The sequence below is a fragment of the Dasypus novemcinctus genome, chromosome 6 (genome assembly GCF_030445035.2).
Source record: "Dasypus novemcinctus isolate mDasNov1 chromosome 6, mDasNov1.1.hap2, whole genome shotgun sequence".
NCBI classification, from domain to species: domain Eukaryota; kingdom Metazoa; phylum Chordata; class Mammalia; order Cingulata; family Dasypodidae; genus Dasypus; species Dasypus novemcinctus.
In genome coordinates this window covers 31701184-31724971 of record NC_080678.1, presented here as the reverse complement: position 1 = coordinate 31724971, position 23788 = coordinate 31701184, and the positions used below count along the sequence as shown (strand labels likewise).

The following is a 23788-nucleotide window of genomic DNA, read 5'->3' as shown; positions in this document are numbered from 1 at the left end:
CTTTGTGCTTCAGCTTTGACTGCTAGCAATCCTTAAGTCCTCATTCTCACATGGCAGGGTAAAGATGGCAGCGGTTTTCTTTTTCTCTCTGTGTCTTTCTGTGTTATAAGACCCAGCAAGAGGGAAGAGACCCAAACTGAGTCATGCTTCACTAAATGTAGTCCAATCAAAAGCAATCGAATCAAATGGAGTAAAGTGAATCTGGTACAATCAAAGGGTACCACATCCACAGGAAGAGATTAGTTTAAGAACGTAATCTTTTGGGAGTCAAAAAAGAACTTCAAACTGTCACAATACCTTGCCATCATAGGTATCTTACCTTGATCCAAAAAAGAGAGATTGAAACATGTTAGATAAATAGATAGTGGACTGAAAATTATGTATCTGCATAATAGGTTTTGGTTTTGGCTGGAAAAGAAGGGGGCAATTCACAGGTACACAATTGTGTTATGGAAAACTGATTAAGACAGCACAGTGTCAACCCTAATTCTAACCTGATGGCCTGAGTCTCTGAGCTCTGTGAAGGAAAGAATTGTAGGAAATAGCTGAAAGAGCTATTTATGTGTAGGTCTTATTTTGAGACATGGAACCACAAATAGGACAGCCTTAGGTTAGGAGAGATATTCTCTTCTTACTGCAAGGAACCTTCTGGCATCTGGTGAGCCAACAGCTCAGGACCATCATAAAATAGTTCACTAGACAGATATGTTGGCATTCTCTCAGGGGACCATCAAATCACATTCAAGTAAGTCCTTGGTCATCCAATGTAAATGGAGAACAGGGGCACAACAGATAAGGGAGAGGAAGATCAAGGAGGATGTTGTGTGGCGTCTGTAAGTAAACAACAGGCTTAAGATCACATATTTTGGTAAATCTGAAACACATCTACATCAGATTTTGGAGGGCTGGTAGATCTGTGGGGAAGGGAGAAGCCAGCAAAGTGTGAGTCAATAAAACCCTATCTGAACCCTACAGAAACTTCCTGGATAAACATCATCCCTCAATAGCCCTCTCAAACCCTTATAAAGTGGGAGGACTATGTAATTTCTCCTGTTTTGTTCAATAGCCTCTAATACTGGCCAAGGAAGGGTTTATGGAACAGTTAAACTCTCTAGCTATCTGTCTTAGTTTGCCAGGGCTGCTCTAACAAATACCATGCAGTGGGTTGACTTAAATAACAGGAATTCATTATCTCACAGTTCAAAAGCTAGAAGTACAAAACAAAAGTCTTGACAGGCCATGCTTTTCCTGAAGTCTGTAGCATTCTGGCACTGCTTGCCACAATCCTTGGGGTTTCTTGGGTTTCACCTCTGTCTCCATAACATGGCTTCTTCTCCCGCTCAGTTGTCTGTGTCTCTGTTTAGATTTTCTCTCCTTGTAAAGACTCCAGGCATATGGATGAAGGCCCACACTGATTCAATTTGGCCTCATCTAAATAGGATCTTGGAAGATTCCTATTAACAAATGAGTCCACACTATAACTAATAATAACATCTTTACAGGTCCTATTTACAAATGGGCTCAAACCCATTAATCTCAGATTAAGACTTGAATATGACTGTTGTGGGGACATCATTTAACCCCCAACACTATATCAATAAAAAATAAAGAAAGGTCTATAAAAGGACCAAGGTTAGGAAGCTGAGATCCTGACAGAAATCTTTTGAGTGTGAGAATAGACAATGACAGTCAGATATCTCATTTAATAAACTCTCTCTATTATAAATAATGTGCTCAAGTCAAACATAAATAGGTATGTAGATATTCCCACCCCCTGCATCTAGTAGCCACATTTCCTCATTGTTTTTTTGTCCATGAGCCAGTAGTCAAATTGCATGCTGGTAATGAGGGCCAGGGATGGTATTTCAGAGCTTTATAACATTTGGAAGAGGTGTGTGCTTTCTCATTGATCCGTTGTAGCCAAATTATGAATCACTTTGATTTTTTTTTCTTTTTAACATTAGGATATTTAGCAAACACTAACCAGTAACATGTCCTTGAGAACAGGCCACTGCATTTTGATAGTATTCTTTCCAACAAAGGACAACTGCCTCTCTATGGTAGCTAACAGAATGCTTTTCAGGGAAATTCTTGTCCTCACATTGGGCACCTAAGAATCCAAGGAAAAAGAAACTCTAATTTCTGATTTTTCATCAGTTCCTGGATTTTCAAGGTATGCTTGAAGAGCCTTTCATTTACCAGGTCTTCTACTGTGTGGGCAGTATTCAGGATTGTTATGTAAATGAAGGACACAGTTGAAAACACAGGGCCTAGGAATGGTGTCCTCCTTTGTCCCAGGGTCTTCAGGATGGTCAGTGAGGACAAATGGTGTTTCTGACAGAGCCACCAATTCAGGGTGTGGAGAACCTGGTTGTCATTTTCCACTAGAAATGACTAGAGATCAAAGTGCACTTACTTGTGATCTTTTCTACATTGTTAGGGCAAACTGGTTTCTGGTCAACTTGTAATGCATGCAAAGATGTGAATAAACTAATGTCTGGAGTCTACATCACAGTTGATCACTTTCTTCTTGAAATTCTCTCCTCTTCACCTTCTGTGGCACTGAAATGACCCAAATCTCTTCAATGACTTTCACTAATCTTTTCCTGTTTTCTTCATGAGGCACTGTTCTTACTCCTATTCACAAGATGTAGGCATTCTCCAGAGTTTCACTCCCAGCCTCTCAATTCTCCCCATCATATGTCCTCCTAAATCTCTCCCACTGGTCTTACATGCTGCCAATCTTTGGTATTCATCTCTTTGCCAATAGCTAACAAATCAGTATCTCTAGCCCAGACAATACCGTATTTCCAAGTGCCTGATGGACAATTCCTATCAGAAACCATTCAAATGATCCTTAACCTTCTCTTCATGCATTTTATTATCACTTTCTCTTAATAGCTCTACCTTCCTTCTAATCACTCAGGTGTAAAATCACAGTCATCCCTGACCCATCCCTCCTCCCTTAATTGCCATTGTAATTATCTATGGGACAAGGTCTTTTGATTTGGCCCCAGTGGGTTTTTATATCTGTCCATTCTTTCTTTGTTTACTCACAAAAATATAAATAAGATTTTATTAAAATGTTGTGGACAGTTGTGGAATTTCTGCTTCCTGCAACTTCCCTCAACCAAAATTGGCTGCTGATGTTCTGCCATCACTTATCCTAATGCATAATTTTGATTTCATGACTTCTCTGCAAGTGAACTTTCCATTGTTCTGTATTGCCTTAGCCTGGCATATAAAGTTTTTCAATTTCAGACCTTATTCTATCTTTTAAACTTTATCTATTTGCAAGTCTCCTTCATTTTATTCAAATAGGACTCATTTCTTTATAATACCTGTGATAGACTTCTAAAGAATGCCCACACCCACAAGATTCCAGTCCCCTGGTCAATTAGTCAGTAAACACTAAGTACTGTGGTGAAAAAATTAGGCAGATGGAATCAGGACAATCACTTATCTGATTTTAACCAGGGAGATTATACAAGATTATCCCTTTGTGGGAGCAGAGCAGGACCACTGAGGCTGAAAAGTTAATCAGAGAGTTTTAGTGGAAAGGAAGTAGGAGAGATTGGAAGCACCAGTTGTTGGTGGAAAGTCCCATCAGAAGCATGAGAGGAAGCATAAGAGGAATGCAGGTAGCCTCTATGAGCAAAGGCCAGCCCCAGTGGGCAGCCAGCAAGGAAAGAGCCTTACAATCACAGGGGCTGAATCTGCAAAGCCAACTGACTAAGCTTGGAAGTGAATCCATCCCCAGAGCCTCCAGAAAGGAGCACTACCATCCAACATCTTGTTGTTTGTCTTCTGAGGCTCTAAACAGATTACCTGGCTGAGTGATACTGTATGCAGACTTTTGATTTACAAAACCGTGAGATGATAAATGGGTGTCATTTTAAGCCACTACATTTGTGGTAATTTGTTAGAACAGTAATAGAGGATTCACACAGCACTGCCTTTATATACTGTTCTCTTTTCCTAGTGTAATCTTCCTTTCTAAAGCTGAGATACCTTTTCCATCTTTCCCTCACCCCTCCACAATCTGCTCAAATCCTACCATTCCTTCAAGGCCTATCTAATACTGCCACTTTCATAAAGTCTTTATAAACTTGTCACCTTCCATTTCCTCAGTGCTCCCCCACTCCAAATGCTTCTTATCTTCCTATTTACTGAGCAGTATAGTTATATTGAAACAATGTATTCTCTCTGTAGATTAAAACCTATAAGAGGGCAGACAATTTCTAAATCAGTCAGCTCTTGCTAAATAGCAAATAAATCCAATATCTTGGTGGCTTACAACAATAAGCATTTATTCCCGGCTCATGGATCTGCAGTTTAGCCACAGATTAGCCAATTTAGTCTGAGCTCTGCTGCTTTGTGCTTCAGGATAACAGCCTAGCTGTGATTGGATACAAACTTAGGTCTGCTCCATGTTTATTCCTTCCCAGGCCCAGGAAGAATGAGCAGTCCCCAGGCAACCCATTTTTTATGGCAAGTCAGACAGCACAAAAGGGCAAGTCCAACCACACAAACACATTTCAAGTCTCTCCTTCCATCACATCCACTAAAAATAAGCATTTGCCTAAATAAGTCACATGGCTGAGGCCAAAGCAAAGAGGGAATACTTTCACCCAGCAGAGATCGTGACACGAGTGAGGATGTTTAATTCTATTACAAGGAAGTGAAAATTTTGGACCTGTAGTTCCACTTACCTGAGCATTCCTTTTGATGATACTTCACTCTCACCCCTTACCCCTATCCATACAAATAAATGTCTGTCACATTGCCTTTGATGCATTAGGTGTATGGGGTGCAATTGATTTAATCTCTTCCCTTGACCATATTTTGTCCCTCCAGGGAAATTGTTCCCTTCCTGATCACTCAAAAACATTCTTTTTTTCATCCAAGCATATGCATTTGCCTGTGTTCAATTTAGCTCTTTGTTCATTTACGATTTTTAAAAATTCTTTCCAGCATGTAAGTGTTATCTTCCCAGAGAGTTCATGATTCCTAAAGGACAATGTCTGCTTCATTTACTGATTCTGTGACTCCTACACAGTGTCTAGCTGAGGGCTGAATAATATAGATAACCAAATAAGTACCCAATGACTGCTATTTCTCACTAAAACTGATGGATCTTCTTCTCTGGGAATTTTCAGAATGTGTTACCTGTCGTACCGCACAGGAAACATATGCCCACCTCATTACAAATCTGAATGACAGCTTTGGTTGTATTTTATTTAAAGGTGAATAATGATATATAAAAGTTTTCAGAGAGTCTTGAAAAGCTGATGTGTGACATTTTCTGTCAATCTGAAAGTCCTGCTGATAGAGAGTACACCTGTGCTGTTAGGAAATTAAAGGAATCTTTTCTTGCTGAGACTTGTAAGATGTTGTTGGTGAAAACTGAATGCAACTATTTGTGAGGTTGTTGGATACCAAAGTTGAGTTGTTGAAGAAAGGCAGAGCAACAAGGAGGCTTGAGGAGTAAGAAGAGTACTACTGCTGCACTTTATTATTCTATAGGATGAAATTGAGAGTTGGAAAAGCTCTTCAACATGCTCTTTTAGCTGCAAGGTAATGTCATCTCCTTGGCTTCATTATTATTCATAGTTATGTCTCTGACAGGTTAATCCATTGAAAAAGGCCTTCATGTTATTAAGAAGACCCATGACATTAGAAATTAGGCTGAACAAGTTTCTTAAGGATCTCCAGCTGCTTGTATCCCACAGCAATTACAGGTGACTCTGAGACTTATTCTGGCTTCATCACAAGATCAGCTGACACCAGAGCCATTTAAAAAAAAATCACTTTGGCATGAATATGAAAACAAGTGACTCTCCATAAACTAAAGGAGTAGGATCATGTGAAGCAAGAAAGCAATCCATCAAGGTCTCATTCTCAAACTCAAATAAATTATAATATAACATTATTATATAGTTTTAAAGCTCCAATGGTTAGAGAGAGAAAGACAAAACTTTAATGAATGACTCCCTGCTGTGCTGGGAGTGGCGATACTTACTGTCTATATGACTTTGGGCAAGTCAGTTCATCTCTCCAGTTCTCAGTTGTCTCATGCATAAAATGAAAAATTATCTTCCCTCTAATCCCTACCTCCTCAGGTTGCTGTGTCACATGAAACCATATTTTGAAACAGTCCTGTAAACTTGAAATAATCATGCAGCGAATGATGGCTAATATTTTATATTTTATAGGAGAGGGAACTCAGATTCAGGGAAATTAACTGACTTCTAAAGCAAGACTTTATTACTGTTATCTGTGGATACTTATGATAATAATAGCAATCAAAATAGTATAGCACTTTACTATGTGACAGGCATTTTTCTAAGCATTTCATGATGTATCAATATATTTAATTCTCTCAGGAAAAAAAATCTATGAGGTAAGTACAGTTATTATACTCCTTTTCCAGGTGAGAGATCTGAAGCCAAGAGTTCAGGTAACTTGTTGGAGATTTTACAATCGGCAAATGGTAGAGTCACCAGTTGAACCAGGAAGTCCAGGTCCAGAGTCTACACTTGTAGTACAAATAAAAGTAGTATTTTTTGCACATATGCTAGATCTGCTTTCAGTCAATTTGTGAGCATTTATGGAGGCTTTATCATGAATGTTAGTTCAGAATTTTCTATTTTCTAAAAGCCTCATATGTAAATGCATCCTTTTTCTAGCCCTAGCCAATTGTTCTTCCTTGTCCAGGTCTCCCTATGGTCATTTGTTGGCGGTGATGATGGTTTGCTTTGTTGTTTTATTTGATTTTATTCCATTCTGCATGGCTCTGTCAACCAGTTTACTGGGTATTTTACATCTGAGCCCCTTGGCTGTAAAGCTGCTGAACTGAACTCTGATGCTTTCATGCCATAACACAGTTTAGAAATGGAAGACACACCTATGTGATTTCTAAGCCGGATTTAGTGACAGTCTGTTCCGGCTGAAATCATTACTCCTTTGTTAGTGAAAATTACACTCTCTCTCTCAATCTCTCTCTCTTTCTCTCTCTCTCATACACACATACACACATGCACGCACAAAGGAGATTTCTATGGTGTCTTGCTTTTCACCACATGAATTAGTTTAGTTCATACAGTCCAAAGTCTAGTTTAGTTATTGAAGATTTCAAATACATGTTCTTTGAGGCAAGAGGTGGGGGTAGGGGGAGCCCCAATAATTTAGCCCATGCTTGTACACTGACAAAATAAAGGAGAGAAAATGTAATATCAGAGAGAAATACCTCTGCACATGCTTTTAAAGATGAAGAGAGTCATGTAATCATTACAGAACTTTGTATCTGTTTTCTGCTGATACCGATTACATATGATCACAGGGAGTAAACTATGAAGTAATTACTTCTCCTGATACTGTACCACAAGTTGGGCTCCTGAGCTATATGTTATATAACATAGAGAATTATGTAGTTATTTCTGTGAATATTTAATTTTTATTTGACAAAGAATGAAAAAATATATTTCAAAATGATACCACGTGGCTACTTGCAGATTCGCTACTGGAATCCTTGGCATAAAGCCACAGTAGTATGAATACTTAAAACTATAATTCCCTCAAATCTTTTATTTCAGTTTTTGTAGAAAATCTGCATTGCCAAGCTTCCTAGGTAAGGATAATACTTGCAGTAAACCTTTGTTGTCTTTACCTGCCCAACATCTTTCCTTTCCTTTTGGAAATAGGATCAAAGCTTTTATTTGAGAAGTCCCCTCTACCCATAGCTTGTGGCATTGGGGGCATTTCCAGTCTGGGTACCCTGCACTGTTTTTGATGACCCCAGACACTCCTAGTTGATTCACTCCCTAGAATTTGTCTCTTGAGAGGAGTAACCCAAGGCAAGAAATGCACAGAGCTGACCAACCCCAACTATGGAAGCATAAAGAGATTCTCCATTAAGTCTCACTATCTCTTCCTGGACTTGGGCCTTTCTAAGACTCATTTGATAAGCCAACTCTTCTATGTCCTTGAAAGGACCTATCTTCCGTAGGAATTATTTAGCATTGGTTTTTACTTTTTGCAACAACAACACACATACACAAAATAATGTACTACCTCAATTCCCAATTTATTAAATGATCTGATTTCCAGCCATCTTTCATTTCTTATGTTATCTGACATCCGATAAAGAAAGGAAGTGAAGCAAGAAAGCAAGCAAGAACGGCAAGTGTGCTAACCCTAACCACATGATGAAAGCTGGAAAGAATGATGATTTCAGCCTGGGCTCACATGAAAAAAGGGCCTGCTGGGATGTGACTACTTTTTGTAAATGAAAAAAGATGCAAACCTGCAAAGGCAAACCAGAGTCCCAGGCTACTACTACACATATTTTATCTAGTCTGCAAAATCTTTGGAGACATTTCGACCATCTCTCTATCAGGAGTCTGCCTTGTACATTCATTCTGATGCATGAATTGTATACACATGATGCCATGAATTGCCCAAATATATCATCTTCCAAAATAAGGAAAGAAAGGACATGAAGTATGAGATACATTAACAATAAAAAGAGCTTCTCTCCTGAGGTTATTTCTCAGTCTCTGCTGCCAAGCCTTGCACAGAAGCTATTCTGAACTTCTCAGTATCTTTCCAGATGTGTGTGCACACTAAAATAGCCCCAAAGAATACCTAATGCCACAAGGTATAATGGTCCATAATCACTCTAGTAATGAAATTAACACCACTTAACTCATGTACTTACTTGAAATAAAATATATCACAAGAAAACAATTTCATCGAAAGAGACAAGAATGAAACAAAACATTGTCCTACCATTTTGACCATCACTGTAGGTGTCTTTATTACAGATATTCATTAGCAAACAGAAAATATGGAAAGAATACTCAAAGAATCACCATAAAGAAAGTAAAATAAACATACTTGGCTTGAAATACTGATAAATTCACCATTAAGTTCTCAAAAGTGCCTTATAAGTTTCCATTTTTCTTCTAGGACATGACTCAATTGTGTCGGGCTTATATTGATCATCACCTCTTTATGCCTATTTTATGGAGTCCCCTCATGAACAGCAATCTGTTTCTCTTAATAGCACCTCTTTTATAGAGCACATCATTTCCATTTACCTTTTCTTGGATTGTGCATTAAATCCAACTAAACCAATTCTAACAAGCCCCTTCTTCAGTTGTGAAGAGGCAATTAACATCCAGTGATATCACCCAAATTCCTGTAATTGTGAAGTAAATGTCCTCCATCTTTCCTCACAGGAAATTCTGACAATTTGGCATGGTTACTGATCCATTTTCAAATGGAATTTGTCTTTTTTTAAAAAGTCACATTCCCCCTCAGTCCTCTGAACTATGTAAGAAAAATAAATATTCTGACACCCAGAGAAATATCTACCTATGAGATACCTTGGCTCTTATAACACTTCTGCCCTAGGAAGTATTCTCTATTAAGGATGGGGGAAATTTCTAAGGGAACCAGGATGATAGAGACTCTTTGTTCCTTCTCTCAGATGTTTCTCTCATCTGCCTGCCTGTATGTGGAATCATTTCACTAGTTTCTTTCTGGTTGCCTGGTTCCTTAATTCTGGTCTCATTACATTATGCTAATCCTCATTTTGCTGAATTTGTTGCCTATTAGACCACATGCTGAACTAATCAAAACCCCTCTGTGTTTCAGAGTCATGGTCTTTTCATCTTCCTCTTTGCTAAATTCTTCCTATATCATTTTAGGCTGCAAATCTTCCCAATGATTGGAAATCTCCCTTCCCAAGCCTGTCTCATATCAAATGCCATAAGAATGATAGTAAGTTCTTTGAATATATGCTATATTTGATTATTTGCAAGAAACCTATTTACAAAGTTCCCCTTATTTTGAAGAGGAGACCAAGTTAGTTTCAATTTGGGAATGGATTTCAAATTGCCTCAATTCCACACCCAGGGAAAATGGTTGATGTTATTAGAACATATCAGTATGTTTGTATATACATTCCTTGGTAGCTCCCCTTTTTATGATAGGTAAATTGTAACACACTATGCTATTTTTTTTTTAGAAGGAAAACAAAAGTTACACTTCTATTCCTTGAAAACAACAATAAAGACAAATTTTTAATGCTTTGACCCCATTAGAAGGGAAGTAGAGAAAATGAATTACATGTTTGAAGGTTATTTGATGTTGAAAACATATTGTCAGCTGCAGATAGCAAGATGAAGGAAGGGTAAAGGAACACAAAGCTGATTTATCATTGTTCTACCTTCTATAACATCAACAATCCAACAGGAGGGGAAAAAATTAAATAACTAATGGCAAAGTAGAAAATGCTCAGAACCAAAACAGAATCTTGAGATAGGTAGAAATATAACAAGCTTGTACAAACTGGGAGAGAGCAAGCCTTTAAGGAGAAAGAATATTTAATTTGGCTTCTGAAGGAATGGTAGCATTTAGATCAAACAATTGGGATGGCAAGTAGTAGGGAAAGTGCATTTTAGGAAAAGAAATAGGCAACTGCATGTTATGTTTTATCCTTTCAAATCCATTATTTGGCTATTCTTGCAAGTGGTTTTAAGAATATCTGAAGTTCCAGGATATTTCTTCCAACTAACTAAAGGAATTATAATGTAGATAAGAGTATAGAAGCTAGATTCAGATGATCTGTGTTTGAATCCTGATTTCAGTCAACAAGGGGAAGTTACTGAGCTTTCCAGAGTTCCATTTACTCATTTGAATGATGGAGATGATAAATGTAAAATGGGGCTATCTACATATAGCACTGCTGAGTTAATTTAAGGAAATAATGCATATAAGAAAAATTGCACCCTGTAAATTTATAATTTATTTCTTATAGTACATAATTAGAATATTTATAAAAGCTATCAATAAGCTTGAAGGTTGCATTAACTCTAAAATTTAATAAAGTGAATTACCTGTCCCTGGGTAATTGTTTTAGCTTGCAGAGCTGTTATCACAAATACCACAAATTGTTTTCTGTGTAACAACAGGAAAATAGTGGCTCACAGTTTTGAGGTTAGAAGTAAATCAAGATATTCACAAGTCTTGCTTCTTCCTGGAGTCCATAGCAATCTGGTGCTGGCTTATCACAATCCCTGGGGTTCCTTGACTTGCATCTCTACCTCCCATCACATGGCAAAGTGTCTCTCCTTTGCCTGTTCAGTTGACTTCGGCTTCTGGCTGTAACCTGTGGCTTTCTAAGACTTCAGGCCTCCAGTTTCTTGTCTTTATAAGGCCTCTAGTAATATGAATTAAGCCCCACCCTGATTCAGTGGGCACATCTTAACTAAAAAAAAAAATCTTCAAAAAGTCCTGTTTATATGAGTTCACACCCACTTGCAGGTGTGTGAATGCAGGTTAAGATTAGGAAAAAGTTTCACGGGCAGCTGAGCAGAGAGCCGACCCTGGGGAGCCCTAAGTAGCCAAACCGCAGCTGCAGGCTCTTTATCATCACACCTGGGAGGAGCCCCAGCTGCCACAGCCTGCCCCAGTCACTGTCACTGCAACCATGAGCAGTGAGGATGGACCCAGCAGCCACTGCCACCCCACCCTCAGTGCTGCTGACACCAAGCCTGGCACCAAGGCAGCGGTGCAGGGAGTAGTGCCTGCCAGCAAGGACAAGGGTTTTGCAAGGAAGGTTTTAGGAACAGTAACATGGTTCAATTTAAGAACCAGATATGGTTTCATCATAAGGGAGAACACCAAGGGAGATGTGTTTGTACATCAGCCTGCCATAAAGAATAACCCCAGGAAGTACCTTTGCAGTATAAGAGATGGACAGACTGTGGAGTTTGAGGTTGTTGAAGGAGAAAAGGGGGCAGAAGCAACAAATATCGAAGCCTCACAGGCCCTGGGGGAATTCCAGTGCTAGGCGGTAAATATACAGCAGACCATAACCATTATCTAGGTCGTAGGGGTCCCTTGCACAATTAAGAGGGATCAGAGAATGCTCCCAAGGGCCAGACACAATTCCCACCTTACTACATGTGGAGATGCTGTGGGCCTCAGGACCACAGTATTCCAACTCTCCTGAGCAAGAACTGACGGAGGGTGCTAACAACCTAGGAGCAGAACAAGTAGACCAGCGAGACAGAATATGTATCTGGGTTATAGACCATGATTTCCCAGGGGCCGTCCTTGCCAAAGACAGCCTAGAGAGGATGGCAATGAAGATGATAAAGAAAATGAAGGAGATGAGAGATCGATTACCTCTGCGGACACCCAGGAAATTCTAAACTGCAAGATGGCAAAGAAACAAAAGCAGTGGATCCCTTAGCTGAGAATTCTTCCACTCCCAAGGCTGAGCAGGGCTGGGCTAAGTAAATGCTGACTTACCATCACTGTGATCATCCGGTTTAGTCATCCAACAAGAAGACATGAATATGAAATTCTAGCAATAAGAAATGGACAAAAGATAGGCGCTGAAGACCGTAAGTGTTTGCTCTTTGCCTGTTGACCAGATAACTAGAACTATTTGCATCTAAGGACCTTGTAATAGGAAATGACTTCATGATTTCACACCCAAGAGAAGCAAAAGACAAATAAATAAATGGGATCTCCTCAAAATTAAAGCCTTTTGCACCTCAGAGGAGTTTATCAAGAAAGTGAAAAGACAGCCTACCCAATGGGAGAAAATATTTGGTAACCATATATCTTGTAAGAGCCTAATACCCAACATATATAAAGAAATCCTATATCTTGAAATAAAAAGACAAACAACCCATTCAAAAAATGGGCAAGAGATTTGAACAAATGCTTCTCCAAAGAAGAAATACAAATGGCTAAAAACACATGAAAAGATACTCAATATCACTAGCTATTAGGGAAATGCAAATCAAAACTACAATGAAATACCATCTTACACCCATTAGACTGGTGGCTATTAACAAAACAGAGGACTACAATTGTTGGAGAGAATGTGGAGGAATGGGAACACTCATCCATTGCTGGTGGGAATGTAGAAGGATCCAGCCATTCTGGAGGACAGTTTGGCCGTTCCTTAAAAAACTAGCTATATATTTGCCATAAGACCCAGCAATTACACTGCTGGGTATATATCCAGAAGAACTGAAAATAAGGTCACGAACCAATATATGCATACCAGTGTTCATAGCTGCATTATTCTCTATTGCCAAAAGTTGGAGTCAACCCAAATGCCCATCAACACATGAATGGATAACAAAATGTGGTATATGCATACAATGGAATACTACTCAGCTGTAAGAAAGAATACAGTGCTAACACATGGGATAACATGGATGAATCTTCAGGACCTTATGTTGAGTGAAGCAAGCCATGCATTGAAGGGTAAACACTACATGAAGTCTCTGATATGGATTAAGGAAATCAAGCTGTCTCAGAGAGCTAGAGACTGGATGATAGGCTTACAGGAAATAGTGAGGGGAAAGAAAGGTTGTGAGCTGATGCCTACGTGGGCAAAATGTATGATAAAGTAGAATTAAGTAATTGTGCAGTGAATGGATAAGACAGGGGTATGAGGATACTATTGGGTGGGACTTTGCAGGCTTGAGGGGGACTAGAGTTAAGAGGATGGGTCAGATCGTCCACAGAATTGGGGGGAGGGTTCGGGAGGAGCAACGGAACACAGGAGATTGTCAGGTACATGGCTGAAACTATAATGTTGAGAAAACTCTTTAGAAAATATAATAACAAAGTTACTTGTTTAAGGTGTTTGATGGGGGGCTTCTGGCTCAGGGTGAACCTGGGGCAGGCTTCTATGGAGTGTGCGAGTGCTCATCTTGTCATAGTGTGTTATATCAGTGAGTGGAGATCCACACAATGAGTGGGAAGTTGTCTTACCCCCAACCTCAGGAGGTTTGATGTTCTCAAACAGAGGAGAAGGTGTCTCTTGAGAGCACAGGTGACTTCCAATGGGGGAGGACAGACCAGTGTGTCAAGCTCTCAGCATTGTTGCAAATATCTATGAATCTTGTTCTCCAAGCAGTGAAGCTTGGTTGTCACTGTGGGCCCCAAGGGGAATGGGAGAGAGGAATAGAATAAATGGAAGAGGTGGTAACTGGGGGGGCAATAGAAGTGCTCCATAAGATCATGCAATGATAGATATAGGTCATGTTAAATTTCACCAAAAATTTATAAAAGTGTAAAGTCTACAATGTAAACCATAATGTAAACCTTAATATAACCAAAAATGTATAAAAGTAAACAGTCTAAAATATAATCCTAATGTAAACCATAATGGAAGCATGGTTAGTAGCTATGTTTCAATATCTGTACATCAGCTATAGCAAATATAGCATCCACATATAAAAAGATCATTGCAGAAGGGGGAAAAGGGTTTGATGTTGGGTATATGGGAGTCCCCTATATTGTATATGTGGCTTTGCTATGACCTAAAACTTTTTTTAAGACAAAATTAAAAATAAAAAAAAAAGGATGTAGACACTGAGGAAGGAATGGAAGAGATTGCCTTGCCACCATACATACAGGGCAACACCTATTACAATGATGAAAAGCAAAACGTCAAAAACAAAGTTTTATTGTATTTTTCATTTTTTAATACTCCAATTTATTTTTTAATTTATTTTAGTTTTTCTAAATTGTTATGTATTCTATATGTCTAATCTTTAAGCCTATCATTACTATATCACTTTCCTACTAAAAATTTGAATTTGGCAACATACTAGGCTTCATTTTTTAAGAAGTTTTGGATCACAGAGGGTTTCAAATATAACAGGGGAGGAGCTTTGGTGTGGGGTGTCATTGATGGGGAACGCATGGGTGGGAGGGAGTTCCCCAGGGCATGTATATAGTGTATATAAATATGTTCAGATATGCGTTGGGTATTTTCATAGTAGGTAGAGTTACACATGACAACAGAGGGAGTGCTGAGATCCTAGCCAGGGGAGCTCTATCACATTCCCCAATGGAACAGCAACAATCCCCAAGTGTTAGGGTAAAGACCAGTGAAGAAGGATGGTCCAATGATGGGCCTTTGATACTGATGACTATGCTTATGAGCCTGTGTGCCTGACATTTCAACTAGGCCTAAAGCTGCAGGGTACTTGGGAGTTACCTCCTGAGAGCCTCCATGTTGCTCAAATGTGGCCTCTCTCTAAGCCAAACTCACCACATAAATGCATTACCTTCCCCTCAGCATGGGACATGACTCCCCAGGATGATCTTCCTAGGTGCTTACAGATTACTAGCAAGCACCAGCTGGTGATGCAACTAGAAAAAGGCCTTGAATAAAAGGGGGAAATGGTAAAGACAAATGACTTTATATGGCTAAGAGACTTCAAAATGAGTTGGGACATCATCAGAGAGGTCTCACTTATGCACGTCTCAGCAGGATCCCAGAGATAGCAAAAGTAGATACAACCCCAGGTAGTGGTTCTCCTGAGGGCTACAGAGACACACAGGTTCTACAGTCATGGAAGATAGCTCTGGAGTTCAGTGCCTTACCAATGAACCCTACTTTGGAATTTGTGCTCCTGAGTGTGATGGAGTTGGACTCAGATGTGACCTCTCTACACATACCTCTTTTGTTACTTTTACTGAACCTGTGGTTGGGGCTGGGGTTGTTGTATGCTCAGGAGACTTGTATCTCTGAACCATCCATGTGCCAGCTGGGCCCTACATCTCAGCAGAGTTGTAACACCTACTCTCCAGTTCATTGGATGTACCCAGGTCAGCTGCTGGGAAGGTAAGAATGGTCAACCAGCACACCAGGGAACCAAGAGTGTCTACAACTGCAAGCAGGAGAATTGCATCCATCAGACATATGGGATCTAAGTCCCCTGTCAATTTAGAGGTGGAGTGTACATCACCATCCCAGGGTCCACAAGATGGACGAATATAATATGGATTGGTGTGGACTTGCTGATATTCTACTATAGAATTGTTGTGACTCGAACAGTGGAAGAAATTGTATCACTGATGTGGAGACAGTGGCCACGGGAGTTGCTAAGGGCAGGGAGAGGGAGGAAGAGGTCTGATACGGGGCATTTTCACGACTTGGAGTTGTCCTGAATGATATTGCAGGGACAGATGCAGGACATTGTTTATCCTGCCATAACCCACTGGATGGACTGGAGAAGAGTGTGAACTACAGTGTAAATTATGGTCCATGCCTTGTGGCAGTGCTCCAGGGTATATTCACCAAATGTAATGAATGTGCCTACTAATGAAAGGGGATGTTGATGTGGGAGGAACAGGGGAGGGGGGAGTGGGGTATATGGGAACCTCTTATATTTTTTAATGTAACCTTTTGTGTAATCTATTTATCTATTTTTTTAAAAGACAATAAAAAAGAAAAAAAAATTTAAATCTGGGATTTAATAACCTGGGAAAAGATATGTTGCATCATATTGTATTATAGCTTTTCTGTAGATCCTAGATGATTTTCTTTTTTTTAAAAGTATTTGTCTTCTTTTCTTATTAATTTATTTTTAATATTACATTAAAAAAAATATGAGGCCCCCATATATCCCCCACCCCCTCACCCCACTCCTCCCATAACCACAACCTCCTCCATCATCATAGGACAGTCATTGCACTTGGTGAATACATCTCGGGGCACTCCTGCACCACATGGACAATAGTCCACATTACATTTTACACTCTCCCCCAGTCCACCCAGTGGGCCATGGGAGGACATATAATGTCCAGAAACTGTCCCTGCAGTACCACCCAGGACAACTCCAAGTCCTGGAAATGCCCCCATATCACATCTCTTCTTCCCATTCCCACCCTCAGCAGCTATCATGGCCACTTTCTCCACATTAATGCTACATTTACTTCCATTACTAATCACATTAGTTCAAGAATAGAGTATCAGTAAGTCCACTCTAATCTATACTCTATTCCTCCATTCTGTGGACCCTGGGATGGTTATGTCCACTCCACCTCTGCATCGAGAGGGTGTTTCAGTTCCACTTGGATGATGGATGCAATTTTTCTGTTTGCAGTTTTAGGCACTCTTGGCTCCCTGGTGTGGTGGTTGACCTTCTTCACCTCCTTGTTAGCTGGCTGGGGTAAGTCCAATAAACCAGAGGTTAGGAATTGCAAGTCTGTTGAGGCTCAGGGCTTGGCTATCACATGGAGAGTACAGAGATTCAGGTCCCCTGAGTATATTCTAAACCTCAGCACCAACCACAAGTCTGGTCAAAGTGACAGAAGAGGCATGTGTAGAAAGGTCACACCTGAGTCCAACTCCACCAAAGTCAGGACCACAAACTCCAAAGTAGGGCCAACTGATATGTCACTGAACTCCATCTGCCATGACCATAGAACCTGTGGGTCTCTGTAGCCCTCAGAAGAACCAACACCTGTGGTTGTATCTACTTTAGCTGTCTCTGGGACTCTGCTGATGTGTGCGTAAGGGCAACCTCTCTGATAACCTCCCAGCTCTTTTTTGGAGACTCAGCCATATAAACTCATTTGTCCTTTCCATTTCCCCCTTTTATTCAGGGTCAAAAAGCATTTTTAACTCCTGATATTACATGTAAGCTGAGATATTCTGCTGGTCTGAGTTGACCCTTTTATTCAAGGTCATTCTCCAGCCACATCATCAGCTGATACTTGGTAGTAATCCCTCAGTGCCAGGGAGGCTCATCCCCAGGAGTCATGACCCACGCTGGGGGTAAGGCAATGCATTTACATGCTGAGTTTAGCTTCGAGACTGGCCACATTTGAGCAACATGGAGGCTCTCAGGAGGTAACTCTTAGGCACCCTGCAGTTCTAGGCCTAGTTCTTATTTCAGGCCCACAGGTCCACAAACATAGTCATTAGCATCAAGGGCTCATTGTTGGACCATCCTTCCTTATTGGTCTTAGCCATTGCTCTTGGAGGATTGTTGATGTTCCATTAGGAAATGCAACAGAGCTCCCCCGGCCAGGAACTCAGCACTCCCCCAGTCACCGTTCCCAACTGTAACCACTATGAAAATATCCAAACATTTTTATGCACCTTGCACATATGCCCTGGAGAACTCCCTTCCTACCATGCTTCCCCTACCAATAACACCCCATACCAGTATTCCTCCCCTGCCACCATCAAACCCCTCTGTGGTCCAAAATCTCCCCGAAAATGAAGCCCAATATATTCCCAGTTTCCATTAATAGTAAAATGGAATATAATGATGAGTTTAGAGGTTAGATATAGAATACGTTCTATGGGAAACAGACTTGGCCCAGTGGTTAGGGCATCAGTCTACCACATGGGAGGTCCGCGGTTCAAACCCCCGGCCTCCTTGACCCATGTGGAGCTGGCCCATGTGCAGTGCTGTTGCACGCAAGCAGTGTTGTGCCCCGCAGGGGTATACCCGTGCTGGGCAGCCCCACGCACAAGGAGTGAGCCTCGTAAGGAGACCTGCCCAGAGTGAAAGAAAGTGCGGCCTGCCTAAGAATGGTGCCACCCACATGGAGAACTGACACAACAAAATGATGATGCAGCAAAAAGAAACACAGATTCCGGTGCCGCTGACAACAACAGAAGTGGACAAAGAAACAAGACGCAGCAAATAGACACAGAGAACAGACAACTGGGGGTGGGGGGAAGGGGAGAGAAATAAATAAATAAATCTTTAAAAAAATAGAATACATACTAATTTAGAAAAATTAAAGTAAAAATAAATTAGGGTATCAAAAAATTTAAAAATGCAAAAGCTTTGTTTTTGATGTTTTGCCTTCCATCACTGCAATAGGTGTTGCCCTGTATGCACATTGGCAAGGAAACTTCTTCCATCTCTTCCTCAGGGTCTATGCCCTTTCTTTTTCTTTTTCTTTTTTTTCTTTCTAATTATTAAGCTTGTCTTCACAAAAGTTTTAGACTACAGTAATTCATATGTACAATATACAGTACTCCCACATATTCAACATTAGACACTTTGTCCCTTCCCCAGCAATAATCTTTTTACATGTTCGTACTATATTTACTGCAACTCATGTACAGATATTGAGACAATAGCTTTCAAACAAGGTTACACTTGGGTTTACATTGTGGTCTATATTTTAGACTATACAATTTTCTAAATTTTTAGTTATCTTATGTTTTACATTACAATTTACCTTTTAGCCTATAGGCCCCTATACATTTTTGGTGTAATTTAACATGTCCTATATCCATCCTTGTTAATCTTGTGGAACAATTCCATTGCCCTACAGTTACACTGATTCCACCTATTAAATACCTCTTTCCCCCTCCCCTCAGGGCCCACAGTGACAATCACTCTTCATTGCTTGAAGGGCCATGTTCAGAAATACTTACAACAATGTTGAGGGCTTGACATGCTCAACTGCCCTAATTCATTGGAAGCCACGATTTCTTTCGAGATATACAATTCCCTCTATTTGAAGACATCAGCCCTCCCCAGGATTTGGGTATACCTTCACTCTCATTGTATGGGTTTCCATCCAATGATATAACCCACTACGACAAAATGAGCACTCGCACACTCCTTAGAAGCCTGTCCTGTGTCAGATTTTCTCCTTTAAGCATCTTAAACAGGTAACCTTCCTTATTATATTTTTGAAAACGTTTTCTCAACAATATACTTTCAACCCATACCTGACAGTCTCCTATGTTCATATGTTCCTCTATCCTCCACCCAATTCCTTGGGCCATATTACCTATCCTCCCCTCCCTAGCCCCCATCAAGCTCACAAAGCCCCACCCAAAGATATCCCTATGCCACCATTTTATCCATTTCCTGTACAAATACTTACCTCCAGCTTATCATAGATTTCACCCAGGTAGGTGTCAGCTCACAACCTTCCCCTACCCCCAAATTCCTTTAAGACTATCATCCAGTCTCTTGCTCTCTGAGGCAGCTTGGTTTACTTATTTCATAACACTGAGATCATGTAGTATTTGTCCTTCAATGCCTGGGTTGCTTCACTCAACATAAGTTTCTCAAGATTGATCCATGTTATCACATGTGTTTGTAGTGTATTCATTCTTAAAGCTGAGTAGTATTCCATTTTATGTATGTACCACATTTTATTTATCCATTCATCTGTTGATGGGCATTTGGGTTGATTCCAACTTTTGGCAATGGTGAACAATGTTCTGTGAACATTGGTGTGCATATATCGGTTTGCCATATGACCCAGTGGAATTGCTGGGTCATATGGCAAATCTATAGCTAGCTTTTTGAGAAACCACCAAACTATTTTCCAGAATGACTGGATCCTTCTGCATTCCCACCAGCAGTGGATGAGAGTTCCCATTCCTCCACATCCTCTCCAGCACTTGTAGTCTTCTGCTTTTTTCATAGCTGCCAATCTTATGGGAATAAGATGATATTTCATTGTAATTTTGATTTGCATTTCCCTAATAGCTAGAGATCTGGAGCATTTTTTCATGTGCTTTTTAGCCATTTGTATTTCTTCTTTGGAGAAGTGTCTGTTTAAATCTTTTTCCCATTTTTTAAATGGGTTGTTTGTCTTTTCATTTTCAAGATATTGGAGTTCTTTCTATATGCAAGATATAAGTCTCCTATCAGATATATGGTTACCAAATATTTTCTCCCATTGTGTAGGCTCTCTTTTTACTTTCTTGACAAACTCCTTTGAGGTGCAGAAGGCTTTAATTTTGAGGAAGTCCCATTTATCTATTTGTTGTTTTACTGCTTGTGCTTTGGGTATGAAGTTCATGAAGCCATTTCCTATTACAAGGTCCTGTAGATGGTTCCCAACATTGCTATCCAAAGTCTTGATTGTCTTAGTTCTTATATTTAGGTCTCTGATCTATCTTGAACTGATTTTTGTATAAGGTGTGAGCTGGTAATCCTCTTTCATTCTTTTACATATGGATATCCAGTTCTCCAGGTACCATATGTTGAAGAGGTCATTCTCTCCCAATTGAGAGGGTTTGGTAGCCTTACTGAATATTATATGACTGTATATATGAGGATCTATATCAGAACTCTCAATTTGGTTCCATTGGTCCGTGTGTCTATCCTTGTGCCAATACCACGCTGTTTTCACTACTGTAGCTTTGTAGTATGTTTTGAAGTCAGATAGTGTGATTTCCTTTCTTTCCCTTTTTCAGTATGTCTTTGGCTATTTGGTACCACTTTCCTTTCCAAATAAATTTCATAGCTAGTTTTTCTAGTTCATTAAAGAATGCCATATTATTTTTATGCAGATTGCATTGAATGTGTATATCAATTTTGGTAGGATAGACATCTTAATAATATTTAGTCTTCCTATCCATGAACAGGGAATATTCTTCCATTTATTTAGATCTTCTTTGATTTCCTTGAACAGTGTTGTGTAGTTCTCTGTGTATAAGTTTTTTACAACTTTAATTAAATTTATTCCTAGGTATTTGATTTTTTTAATGACTATTGTAAATGGTATTTGTTTCTTGATTTCCTCCTGAGCTTATTCATTATTGGTGTACAGAAATGCTACTGATTTTTGCACATTGATCTTATAATCTGTGACTGTACTGAACTCATTTATGAGTTCTAGAAGCTTTCTTGTAGACTTCTCAGGGTTTTCTACGTATAGGATCATGTCATCTGCAAATAATGAAATTTTGACTTCTTCCTTTCCAATTTGGATGCCTTTTATATCTGGTTCTTGCCTCAGTGCTCGAGCAAGTACTTCTAAGACAATGTTTAATAGAAGGGGTGATAGTGGGCATCATTTTCTTGTTCCTGATCTTAGAGAGAAAGATTTTAGGATTTCACTATTGTAAATGATGTTGGCTGTGGGTTTTCCATATATACCCTTTATCATGTTCAGAAAATTTCCTTGTATTCCAATCTTTTGCAGGGTTTTTTATCAAGAAAGGGTGCTCTATTTTGTCAAATGCTTTTTCTGCATCTATAGATATGATCATGTGATTTTTTTCCTTCAATCTGTTTATATGGTGTATTACATTAATTGATTTTCTTATGTTGAACCATCCTTGCATACCTGAATGATTCCCACTTGGTCATGGTGTATAATCCATTTAATGTGTTATTGAATACAATTAGCAAGTATTTTGTTGAGGAATTTTGCATCATTAGAGAAATTGGTCTGTAATTTTCCTGTCTTGTGGTGTCTCTGTTTGGCTTTGGTACTAGGGTAATGTTGGCATCATAGAAGAGTTAGGCAATGTTCCTTCTGTTTCAATTTTTTGAAAGAATTTAAGCAAGATTGGTGTTAGTTCTTTCCAGAATGTTTTGTAGAATTCATCTGTGAAGATGTCTGGCCCAGGGCTCTTCTTATTTGGGAGGTTTTTAATGACTGATTCTATTTCTTTACTTGTGATTGGTTTTTTGAGATCATTAATTTCTTCTTTCATCAATAGAGGCTGCTTATATGTTTCTAGGAATTTGTCCATTTCCTCTAAATTGGCTTCTTGTTGCAATATAGTTTTTCAAAGTATCCTCTTATGATAGTCTTTATTTCTGTGGGTCAGTGGTGATATCTCCTTTCTCATTTCTTATTTTGTGTATTTGCATCTTCTCTCTTTTTTTCTTTGTTAGTCTAGCTAAAGGTTTGTCAATTTTATTGATCTTCTCAAAGAACCAGGTTTTGTTTTTGTTTATTTTTTTCAAGTGCTTTCTTATTTTCTATTTCATTTAGTTCTGCTCTTACCTTTGTTATTTCTTTCTTTCTTCTTCCTTTGTGGTTACTTGGTTGTTTTTTTACTAATTCCTCCAAGTGTGCAGTTAGTTCTTCAATTTTAGCTCTTTCTTCTTTTTTGATGTATGATTTTATGGCTATAAATTTACCTCTCAGTACTGCTTTTGCTGCATCCCATACGTTTTGGTATGTTGTGTTATCATTTTCATTAGTTTCAAGGTAGCTATTAATTTCTTTTGAGAGTTCCTCCTTGACCCACTGTTTTTCTAAGAGTGTGTTGCTTAATTTCCATATCTTGTTGTGAAATATGGCCCTTTGGCCCTTGCAGATTTCTAGCTTTACTCCACTGTGGTCAGAGAAATTATTTTGCATGATTTCGATCTTTCTGAACTCATTGAGCTTTTCTTTGTGGCCTAGCATATGGTCTATCTTGGAGAATGATCCATGTGCACTTAAGAAAAAATGTATATCCTGCTGTATTTGGGTGAAATGTTCTGTATGTGTCTATTAGGTCCAGCTCCTCTAATATACTGTTCAAAGTTTTTGTTTCTTTATTGATTCTCTTTTGAGATGTTCTGTCCAAAGTTGATAGTGGTGTATTAAAGTCCCCCACTGTAATTGTAGAGGCATCTAGTCTTTCACTTAGTTTTTCCAGTGTTTGCCTCATGTATTTGGAGGTGCCCTTGTTAGGAGCATAAATGTTTATGATTGTTTGTTCTTCTTGAAAGATTATCCCTTTCACTAATATGTAGTGTCCATCTTTGTCTCTCACAATTGTTTTGCATTTATTTTGCCTGATATTAATATAGCTACTCCTGACCTTTTTTCTTTTTTTTTTTTTTTTTTTTGGTTATTGTTTGTTTGTAAGATTGTTTTCCAGCCATTCACTGTCAATCTCCTTAAATCCCTGGGTCTAAGATGACTTTCTTGTAGACAACATTTGGATGGGTCATATTTCCTTATCCAATCTTCCAATCTGTGTATCTTAACAGGTGAGTTTAATCCATTGACATTTAGTGTTATTACTTTCAAGAAATTACTTTTATTAGCCATGTTTTCTTTGGATTTGTGTTGGTCTTATGTTGTTTGATTTTTTTTTTTTTTGGTAGTTTTAGTTGTTCTTATACTCTCCTCCAACTCTGTCTCTCCTGTTTGTTTCTTTCCTCCTGCAGAACTCCCTTTAGTATTTCTTGAAGGGCAGGTTTCTTGTTCACATACTCTCTTAGTTTTTGTT

The 23788-nt window shown here is 39.2% G+C and overlaps 1 pseudogene; it reads left to right on the top strand.

Moving 5' to 3' along the window:
* The first annotated feature begins 11497 nt into the window (after positions 1-11497).
* LOC111761920 (Y-box-binding protein 1 pseudogene) lies at positions 11498-12312 on the top strand (annotated as a pseudogene).
* The last annotated feature ends 11476 nt before the right edge of the window (positions 12313-23788 follow it).